This window comes from Protopterus annectens, chromosome 3.part1 (assembly GCF_019279795.1).
Source record: "Protopterus annectens isolate FY-2018-M chromosome 3.part1, PAN1.0, whole genome shotgun sequence".
In the NCBI taxonomy this organism is placed as follows: Eukaryota; Metazoa; Chordata; order Ceratodontiformes; family Protopteridae; genus Protopterus; species Protopterus annectens.
This window is the reverse complement of record NC_056732.1, coordinates 1,161,944,859-1,161,957,358: the sequence shown is the minus strand read 5'-3', so window position 1 is coordinate 1,161,957,358 and position 12,500 is coordinate 1,161,944,859.

Below are 12,500 nucleotides of genomic sequence, written 5' to 3'. Positions count from 1 at the left end.
GGAGACAGAGAAGAGTGTACAGGCCCAAGGTCACCTACCAGGGGTTACATGAGCTGGAGATAGTGGAGCGCTATAGAGTGGACAGAGACCTCCTGCAGCAAATAGTTAAGCTGTGCAGTCCACACCTCACACACAGAACCAACAGAGGGGAACCCATCCCAGTGGAAAAGGTATGTGTTGGCCTAAGAATACTAGCAACAGGTACCTTTCAGAGACCAACTGGTGATATGATGGGGATATCACAGGCATCAGCATCCAGGGTACTGCACCAGTTCCTGGATGCCATGTCAGCACATGTCGGTGATCATGTATATTTCCCAAAGTTCCCGTGAGGTATTGGCCAGCAATATGCGTCTCTTCCAACAAATAGCAGAAATCCCTGAGGTAGTGGGTGCAATAGACTGCACGCATATACACATCAAAGCACCAGCCGGTGAGTGGGGTAGGGCCTACATTAACCGCAAGGGCTTCCTCTCCATCAACTGCCAGGTCGTGTGTGATGCCAAGGGCATAATAATGAATGTGTGTGCTGGCTGCCCTGGAAGCTTCTATGATTCCCATATCTGGCATCTGACGCAGCTGTACTAGACATTTGCCAATGGGGACATCCCACATGGTCACTTAGTGGGGGATGTTGGCTATGCACTGGAGCCGTGGCTGATGACACCCATCAGAAACGCACACACACCTTAACAGGAACGCCATAATGAGGCACACGCACAAACACGAAATGTAATTGAGCGTGTGTTTGGGTTGCTCAAGTCACGGTTCCGGTGCCTGGACACATCTGGTGGAGCCTTGCAATACTCACCAACGACATGTACCCAAATTGTCATGGTATGTGCTATGCTACATAATATGATTCGGCGAAAACAGATGCAGCAGGACCAGCATAGGCCTGGGACAAACAGCCCCCCACCAGTGCCAAGGCCATCACAGGCAGAGCGTGACTCGGAGGAGGAACAACCTGAGCCTGCCCCAGTAGGCAGAAGGAGGCGTGCCCAGTATGCCTTGGCAAAGAGGCAATGCATAGCACATACACTGGCTCAGTAGGAACCCTGGAAATGATACCTCTCTCTGACTCACACATATAGTAAAAGGGATGCCTAACTTGACACTACCTGTTTCCAAACATGTATATGGAGTGCAGTATGTGCATCTGACATAGGCAGCCCTGCAGCACCACCTGAGGCATAATTACCATGTGTTAAGCAATGTAAGGTAGTGCTAAACAACATTTACCACCATGTAGTATATGCATACTTGATGACCTTGAGTATAATCCTACCCTCACCAAACATGAGGCCACAATATGAAGACAAGATGATCAATTACAACAATTGGCTTAGGTATTAGGTATTGGTGTCAGTGAAAGGGGATACAATGCCTGTCAGCCTGGGATGACAAGCTCGGCAAGACATGATGCTTCACTAGGGATGGATTTCACCTATCACCTGTGGCCTTTTGGATATTGCCAAAGGCTCTTGTCACCCCCATAGTGCCTTTTTTAGGTAAGGCTCAAAACACAAACCCACCTCCATAGGTATCACAAGGGATAAGAAACTATAAGTAATGCTACTCAATGCCAGAAGTCTAAACTGCAAGATGCATGCACTCCAAACTCTCCTCAGCATGGAGAAGGTTGATATCTGTGCAGTAACAGAAACCTGGTTCAATTCTCCCAAGAGTACCCTAGCATTAATAGGTTACACCTCATACCATGCTTTACAGCTGCAAAACATGGAACAAACTACAAAAGGAGGGTGAGTATCAATATTTGTCAAAGATACCCACACCCCCAGGTTGGTGGCACAGCATGAAGCATCGGAGACTATCCATGTGCAACTAACAGTGGCTAAAACCGCCTTCCAGTTCACAGCCTGCTACAGACCACCCTCCTAAACCCAGGAACCACACTTGGCTGACTGAAGAACACATGAAAATATGAAGGTCTCCCCAAACACCATTATACTGGGCGACTTCAACTACCCAAACATAGACTGGGAGCATTACCCTAGCCCCAACACCCTAGCCCAAAGGTTCCTGGAATTTATAAACCAAAATGCTATGGAACAACTTGCTACCACTCCCACAACAGGGGAAAAATACTGGACCTGATCATCACCAACATGGGGACTCTATGCCCAAGACCAGAAGTGTATCCCTCACTGGTAAGATCAGACCAGAGAGTAATCTCACTGGATATTCACATCCCGATCCCAGCCCATGGCCAGAAAAACACAGTGAAAATTATTCACTAAAGCAAATGTCACACTCCTCAAAACTGAGGTGGAATCTTTCACAGCCCCTGTGCCTGTGGAAAATATGGGCCAGACCTCATAACCCTTTATAAATGCATTCTGTGAACACCATCAGGAATGCATGCATCATGCAATCCCAAATAAAACCAAGACCCAATCCTCCAAAGCCAGGCATCCTGTCTGGTGTACCCCAGCCATAAACAAACCATACAATACAAGGAGGAAGCTACTATATGATAGATAAAAATCCCAAAAAGGGAAGGCATCTCTGATCAGTATTATTGAAAAACTATGGCCACACATAAGATCGTCTAAGGCCATCTTTGAGATAAAAAGTGTACAGGACACCAAGGATAATCACAAGGCATTATTTACTTATGGTAGGAACCTGTGTGGGAATCCCCGGATATGCTCAGAAGTAGTCCAAAATGACAAACAATACACCACCCACAGAAATTGCCAACATCTGAGCTGACAGGTTCAGTGCAAACTCCCCCCCCCACACCAAAAGGGCAAATATCTATCCCAGCAGAGTGCTGGCCCCCTGACATCACAGATGCTAAGGTAACAGCCAGCCTCTCCAAAGCAAAACACACAGCATCAATGGGACCAGACGGTGTCCTGGGCTGTGTCCAACATGAACCCCAAGAAGAATTGAACACAAACATAAAACCACTGTACAATCTCACCCTTATCACAGGATATGTACCATAAGAGCAGTGTACAGCAACAAATGGATACTGCTAACTATCGCCCCAGAAGCCTGACTACCTTGGTCTGCAAAGCCATGGAAAGATCATCATGGACCTCAGAAATAAACAAATTGGGGACCTACAGACATTGGATCCTACCCAGTTTGGCTTTGTCAAGGGCAGATCCCTCCTCTTAAACCTGGTTGAGTCATTAGAAACAGTCACCAGGGCCATTGAGGAGGGGAAAGTGGTCCACACAGCCTACCTGGGCCTTGCAAAAGCCTTCCATACAGTACCCCACTTGGTCATCATAGATAAGATCACCAGCTTCAATATAAACCCCTATGTCACTAGATGGGTTGCAAACTGGCTCAAGGACAGAACCCACATGTTCAGAAATGATGGAGCCATGTCAGACCCCAAACCAGCTACAAGTGGCATCCCACAAGGCGCAGTCCTGGGACCTCCCTTGTTTGGTATATCTTTCTCAGAGGTACAGCCCAACACAGAAGGACTGTTGGTGAACAAGGTTGCAGATGACTGCAAACTGGGTGCCATAATCGACCCTCCAGCTGATACAAGCATCCTACAAAAGGGCCTCATAGAAACAGGCAACTGGTGCCAGAGCCATGTCCTCAAGCTAAACACAAAACAGTGTATAGTCCTCCCCTTTGTCATAAACTAAGTGCCCACAAATTACCACATAGGTGGTAACCCATTAAGTATGGAAGAAGTGATAAGGGACCTGGGGACCCAAGCTGATAGCAATCTCACATTCGATAACCACGTGGCCAAAGTGTTTAGAAAAACATTTCATATAGCCCACCTAATCATGAAGGTATTCACATCTACATCAGGGGATGTCATCGTGCCTCTTAACTCATCCCTCATCAGGCCCATAATTGAGTACAATGCCCCTTGTGGGATGTACCTTATCAGACACCTGCAGCAGCTGGAAAGACCACAAAAGTACCTCACCAGGAGGATCAAAGGGCTCAAACACATGTCATTTGCTGCCCAGTTAAAGAAACTGCAGCTCCACTCAGTGGCATACTGCCTGCCCAGAGGCAATCTGTGTCTGATGTATAAAGCCATATCCAACCTGGAATCAATGGACATGCTGCACCTCAGAAACTCAGAATACCATCTAGCTACGCGCTCAAGAGACCTGAACCTCAGGACTGAAATAAATACGACATGCTGAAGCGACAGATTCATAACCCAGAGGCTCCCCCCGCTCTTGAGTAAACCCCCACTCCAGGTTAGCCAGAGTCCCTCATTGACTCTCTTCAAGAGGAATCTTGAAGAGTGGATGGGAGATTGTAGGTTTACACTGGGTATCACTTCCATGTCACTGTTAGACAGAGGCACAGTATACCAACCTTGAAAAATGTCATGGCAAACTCCACTTAAAATGTGTGTTGAAAGCCAAACACACTCTGGCTAGGATTATAAATGCCCTAGGGCAGATAGCCTAGTATGAACCTATGAACAGAATCACACACACCAACTAGTACAACTGTGGTCAATGTGGAGTAATGTTTGGCAATGTCCACCCAAGTTGGTGAATACACAGCAATGTTGGACAAGCCTGGTTTAAGTAGGCCATAGCTGAACAAAATGCAACATGCTCATAGTTGCCCAACTGGCCCTTAACCAGTCTGGTCTGCTCAGTACAAACATTTAAAGCAGTGATGGGACTCAAACCCATGATACTATGCACCATAGTGAAAGTACTGAATCACTACACCATGACAGTATTGCAGTGTTCAGTTAGTAAGAGAGAATGTTGCCAAGTCTTTGCAAACTATTACATTGAAACCCTGCAGGCACAGCATAATCCCTGTTGAGTTATGACACAACAATACTTCCAACACACACAGTATAAATGTCAATATTGGTCATGTTCACACACAACCAGAAATGTAGTGGACTCCAGATCACAACATATGGAAAGGCCACACTGGGCATGCTCACACACTTGGATAAATGAGACATATGTCAGGCAACAAACCATGGAAAGGCTGAACTGGGCATGTTCACACACTTAGGCCATGTCTGAGTATAGCAGTCAGTCACACATATCTGGCAGTTGTATGTGTTAATAGTAGAAGTCAGGAACCTCCCACGATCCAGCAATCTGCCCTGTGCACACAGTTAAATGACAACAGACACATATATTAATATACTGGAACCCTGTCATGATCAAACATGTTACGCAGATACACAAGTTGATCAATATTAGAAACACATGGGAATGTCCATATACAATAAAGAACTGCAAACAGTAGCAGCAACAAATATTGTGCATCCCGAACATAAACATAGGTCCAGAGGTCAATACTATGCTGGCTGCCCTAGGGAATTCATAAGCCTAGCTCCCTGCAGAGCATTATTTATATCCACCACCCCTTAGACCCAAGTACTGTATCAAACCTACTGTGTTGTTTCCTCTGTAAAGTAGGTCACAGAAGGCATTAGTTTAATTTTGCTAGTTTGCTGTGCCTCTGTCAAGCAGGGATACAGTGGAGATCCCAGGGGTGAAATTGCAATTTCCCATCCATGTGGCTGTATTTCGCTGGAAGAGGGTTGGCGAGGGCTATGTCTAACTTTAACTGGGATTCAGTTCCAGAGTGAGGGAGCCTCTGGGTAAATGTTACAATCTGTCCCTGCAGCATGTCCTATTTATTTTTGTGCTGAGGTTTAAGTCCCTGGAGTGTGTAGCTCTAAGGGTCTTGGATGTTATGAGGTGGAGCATGTCCATTACTTCTGGGTTTGAAATGGCTGCGTACGTCAGGCATAGATCACCTCTGAGTAGGCGTTAAGCAACCAAGTAGAGCTGGAGATCCTTTAGTTGAGCTGCATAGGACATCTGTGTGTAGCCCATGATCCTCTTGGGGAGGTACTGTTGTGTTCACTGTAGTTGCCGCAGGTGTTGGGTAAGGTACACCCCAAAAGGGGCATTGTAGTCAAACATGGGCCTGACGAGTGACTAGTAGAGGGACACATTGACCTCCCATGATCTACATGCAAACACCCATGCGATAAGGAGGGCTATATAAAGGTCTTTGCAATGACTCTGTCAATGTGATTAGCAAAGGAGAGGTTATGATCTATGTGGGTCTGTGGGATATTGCTCTGTTATTTAGTAGCTTCCTCCTTCTGTTGTACAGTTTATATATGGCTGTGGTCAACCAGACAGGTCTCCTGTTTTGGAGGAGTCATGTATTTATTTGGGATAGCATGATCAATGCATACCTGCAGGTGCTCATACAATGCGTTTGTAAAGGATTCTGCAGATTGGGCTGTATTATCCTCCAGCACGTGGCCTTTGAAGTATTCCACCCCAGTCTTCACAAGTGCAAAGTCTGCTTTTGATAAATTCTTTACAGTGATTTCCTTGGCTGGGGGTGGGGACGGGATATAGATGTCCAGGGAACGCTGTTTATGGTCTGATCTTAACAATGATGGTTCTACCTCTGGTGTGGAACATAGAGTCCCCATGTTGGTGATGATCAGGTCCAAGATGTATTCCCCCTTGTGGGTGTGGTGACTGGTTGTGCCATAGCACATGGATCCACAAATTGTAGTGGCTGTAGGGTGATGCTGTTGAGGGCCTGAGTAGTATCCCCAGTCAATATTTGTGTACCTGAAGTCAACCACTATAATGGTGTGTGTGAAGACCTGCATATCCTACACTGTTCCCAGGAAAGCCAAGTGTGGTTACTGGGTATGGGGGGGTGGTCTGAACTACACACCAAACCAAAAGGCAGTTTTGCACAATGGTAGTTGTATATGTATGGCCTGTCATGCTTAGTGCAGTGGTACCAACCCAGAGGTGTGTGTATCTGTGATGTATATGGATACACCCCCCACTTGTGTTGTGTTTTACAAGTCCTGTGGCCACAAAGCATGCTATAGAACATAACCTGGCAGTGCCAGTATGCATATGTGACCCTGAACTAGGCGTCTGTTAATGTACAGATATTGTTAACCCCAATACTGAGGGATAGTTAAAGATGTACATTCTTCTTTGGAAAGACTGATGATGTCAGCACCCTATAAATACACCAGGAGAAGGGAAATCATCCAGTAATGTGAATAGCATGCTGCACTAATGCGTTTCTCTCAAGTATCATAACATAGTTAGGTAGGGGTTTGAATCCTGCAAACGCTGTGTGGGGGGGCAGGGTGTGTGTGTATGTATGCAGTCCTCTGTGAAAAGAATGGCCTTTTAGAAGACTGGGATAACACACTAAAAGATGTACATTCCTCTTTGGAAAGACTGATGATGTCAGCACCCTATAAATACACCAGGAGAAGGGGAATCATCCAGTAATGTGAATAGCATGCTGCACTTATGCATCTTTCTCAAGTGTCATACCATAGTTAGGTAGTGGTTTGAATCGTACAAATGCCATGTGTGCGTTTGTCACACAGTTTGTCAATGTGTTGTGTGATTTGCTTTTATTATTGTATGACATATTATTATAGCAGTAATTTCAATGCACACATCAGGTATGTGTGTGCCACATACAGAAATGTACCTGTCACCTTTAATAGTTCCTATGTGTGAAGGCTGCCCCATATGAATACAGTTGTTACCGTTGCCAGCATGTGCTGTAGCTTACCAGACCTTAGGCCATACATGTATGTTGGTGACGATGCAGGCTACCGCAGTGATCTGTGTCCTAGGCCAACTATGTGACACACACCCATGAAAGCTTTGATAGATTAATGTGGGTGAGGGTTCATGTCTGGAGTATATGTCAGACATGTTAAAACACAGCAAAGTCTGTGAGTGATGGGCACCCAGTGTAGGTGTATGGCAACTGTTGCTGATATGCATACAGATACCTTCTTGCTTAGGTGATACACCGAGGGACAGCAGAATACCTTTGGAAATGTGAATATCACAGGAAAGACAAGATAACACTTGTCTACATGTACACACCATTACCCGGTCTACATGATGGGTGCTGGTACTGTTGGAATACTATGTTAACTACATGCCAATGCCAATGCCACAGTTGTGTTACAGCAATACAGCATGGCTTGGAAAGCTGGTATCTGTCCATATGTTACCCTTGTGGTGGTTAGGTGTGTCATGTGTAAAATGCATTGTAGGCCACTGTATGTATTTACAGTCGTGGATGGATATATCTGTAGTGTGTTGGCATGTACGTGAGACTGCTATATGCCAAAGAGTATTGTTTTCAGGGATGTGTATGGATCAGTAAGAATATAGTGTAGTACTGCAGGGATATCACTGACACCAGGTTCCTACATCTGTGTATCAGTTGAGGAGACACCATGTCATGACCACTGAATGTCAGGCTATGTAAGCTGTGTATACTACCAGAATGCAGACCATTGACATTTGGAAACCGTATCACCCACAGCATACTGTCAAACCATGTCATGTTCCATGCTAACCATGTTCACAAATGTACACCTGCAACTCAGTGCTGCAAACATCACACATGTACTGTCCACACCCCAACACATGCAGGCACAGGTACACACAACAGCCATGTGGCACATGTGCAGACAGTACACTTTGGGAATTAACACTGGTGTATACAAAACTGCAATGACAAACATAGGTAATGCATCGTGCATGCTCGAATATACCCACAACAATATCATTACACTGTACTGTTAACAACATGATAATATTACTACAGTGCTATGTTGTCACCCTGTGCATCAGCACCATGCTACCCTGTTCCTGCATCAATGTTACAGATGGCAGGAGGTGGCACAGTTTCATCATATGCACAGGGTGTGTACTTGGTTTGCCAGAGTCTGCCATTGACATCCAGTTGACATGTATGTGTGTGTGTGTGTGTGTGTGTGTGTGTGTGTGTGTGTGTGTGTGTGTGTGTGTGTGTGTGTGTGTGTGTTAGTGAGGGACAACAGTACAACATGGGGCAATGTTGCTGCAATGTGTGTGTGTATGCATTAGCCCTAGGTGTTAGCATTATGTGTGTGTGTATGCATGCACACAGTTCCACCACGTGGCTGCCATATACAGGTGTTTGTGGACAGCCACAGACTGTACCTGCCAGGTCATACAGATCACTGTCTCTGGCCAGGGACACGGTACCTGTGCCTGGCAGGGGTGCTACGGACAGTATCAGGTACTAAGCCAGACTGGGTACTGTCATCAGAAGCAGTGGGTTGTTGACTGGACACATGTCCCTGCTGGGACTGTCCAGAGCCACGTGCATGTGGTCTTCTTGGACAGTCTAATGACAGCACAGACCCAGCATTGCTGGGGCTGGTACTGGCACTATGGGAGCGGCTGCGGGTTTGTTGTCATCCGCGAAGACTGCCAGCTGATAAAGTTGCTGGCATACGTCCACGTCGATGCCTCAACAGTCCTGCACTGTCCTGGCTCCTGGACATGTAGTTGTGGAAAGATCTAATTTGTCCCCTCAACGTCTATCAATGACCTCGCTGATGTTACGGATGGCAGACGCAACGTCACGCATAGTGTCATTCATAGCGGTGCAATGTGCTCTATGCTCCCTCAGACCCTGTCTGGTGTACCGTTCCATACATGCCTGTGCCTGTATTACAGCCCGGAACATAGCTGAGGTTGAAAGACCTCTGTGGGCACGTCTGACAGGGCCAGTACGACCATGGATGCTCCCACAAGAACCCTTGGACATCTGCCTGTGTGGTACCATGTCAGGAATCTGGCCATGGCTGCTGTGAGGGGATGCATGTGCCAATGATACCACACTACCCTGGTCAATGCCCACTGTATGCTGTCCCTCAGCTAAGGACATTGGTGACAATGGATGTATAGGCAGGATGACTGTGCGCATTGATGGGGTTGACTGCTGTGTAGTGTCAATTGGCTGACCAACGACAGACCCTGTCACACCTCCCTGTGCCATTACACATGTATCATCATAATCATAATCCCCAGCAGTGGCTTCAGGTTCCCTGCTGCACTTCACCACAGCAGCAGCAGAACCTGTGAGAGGAAGATAGGAAACACAGTTTACAAATGTGTACATGATATTACCACACAGATGCACAGGCACACATGCACACCTGCACACAGGCACACATGCACACATGCACACATGTGCACAGGCATACACGTACACATGCATACATGCACACATGCACACATGCACACAGGCACACATGCACACATGCACACATGCACAGCATACTCCTCAGTACAGCAGATACAAACACAGACACACCTGCAATCCAACACATACACAATACTGTTTTAGGGTGGGTGGCAGTATCCCAAGGAAAAACATCACTGCACACGTATCAGCATACAGATTATGTGTTGCACAGGACCATGCAGTGCAAGTGTGGACAGTCCTTGTTAATAACAGTATACGTGTACTTGATGTCTTGTGTGTAGTTGTTCAGTGATTGTCTCCACCCTGGGACACAATGTGTACAAGGACATAATGTTGTGCAAGTGTTACAAGCTGTGCGTGCATATATTTGCACACACACACACACACACACACACACACACACACACACACACACACACACACACAAAACACATGACCGTGCTACGCAATGACTGCTATGTGTACTTTTGTGGTCGGCGGAACTGGATGTGGTGTAGTAACGTGAGCCATGATCAACATGCTTCTTGTGGTCAGTCAACAATAATAATGTGTGCCAGACAGGCAGCTAGCATGCTGTACCTGACGTGCAGTAACATGACTACATCCACAATTACACAGCCACTTGATACATGGGTTTGTAATGTGGCCAATAGTGAGCATTGCCTAACATGAATGTATTATTTGTTCAAGACTGTTGCACAAAGACATGATAGGACTCTACCCGTCAGGTATATTATGTGTGCTGCATAGATGAGAAGTGGGATACTGAAGGGTGGCCATACAGCAGGTGTCATAATTGGACATGTGTAGCAGGCTAAGGTGTAGTTTGTATGCCAAACATGTGTGTGTTGTGTACATGTGTATCAGGTATGCCTATACAATGTCCAGTACTGTGTTGCCACACATGTGTGGCACGCTCTGTGTATTGCATGTGAGTGGGGCAGCTATTGAGAATAATGGGATATGCATAGTCTCACAGCAAACATGCACAGCATGCATTATGCGTAGGTGTGTTACATGTGCACAGACTACACCTTCATATGACATGCACATGTCATTAGCAATAGTATTGTTATTACACACTCACCAGCATGGATTGACTGCCTTGCTGTCACTCCAGAGGGACCTGCAAAAACATGACAGTGATTGCCAGTGGCCACAACTGTGCCATTGATACTGGGAGTATGATAAAGTACAGTAGTACAACAGGTGGCTTTCACAGGTGTACAGATTATACTCAGAATATCAATCTTGCAGAAGAATAGGCAGGTTAACAGCTACACAAACAGTACACATCTCACACACGCATAAACTACCAGTACAGAGATCAGTCAACTACAGATATGGCATGTTACCTGCACGCTCCATTTCAACAAGCTGGGTGGCTCCGGCCTCCATGATGACACATGTTTGTGGATGTTGCTGTTGTTGGCCTGGAGCCACAACACTTAGGAGGTGCTCCTCCACACTGGTGAAAGGGGGGTGGATAGGTACCCCACCGCCTGTGGCAAGCTGTTGTCTGTGGATATCAGATGCACGCTGCCGGAAATGTCTAATTAAATCACTGCAGTGATGGTGTACCTGCTCATATGTCCGGTTATGCATGCCTATGTCATTTACCCAACGGACAAGATCTTGCCACAGTGCAGCCCTCTCATGCTGGTTCTGGCTGGTCCTGGAAAACAGCACACAGTAATTCTGCACCAGGCTCTGGTGGATCTCCTGATCCTCTGCTGCTGTATATGGTGGGTTTCGCTGATGCACCATCACCCTGGAAGGAAAAGGAAAATATGTGAGCAAGTCATGTGGCACACTTAATATTCTAATGTACTGATATCACTTAACTGCCATATATAGCATCTGTCTATCAAGGGATACACATGTTCGATACCACATATCAGTGCTCAGCCCACAACTGTCTGACAGTGCCTGCCACACTCCATACAGCAAACTAGTATACACAAGCACTCGGCACACCTTGTGGGATACAATGCACAACCTCACACTGGGATATGTATCAAGCTAATGGATGAAGAATATTGTCATCCCGTGCAATGAATGCAATGCACATTTACAGTTTCAATGGTAATCCACCCTAGTCTTTGATGCCATACCCCTACCTGACATATTTGCACAGTTGTTACTATAGCCAGCATACTGCTGTTACAGAGTATACATGCTGCCAGGTACACACACATACCCTGTAACACACATGTGATTGCAGCCATGGTACAGGCATCATTACACACACATTACACATACATACAACACACAAATGTATGACAACACAGATGAGCATTAACTGTGTACCTTATAGTACTGTGTGCCCCTACTTACAGATACCTATGCATGAGGTATGTAATCTGTGCAGACTGCAGGAAACACACCAGACAGTGTTACCAGGGAATGTAAACATACACCATACTGTA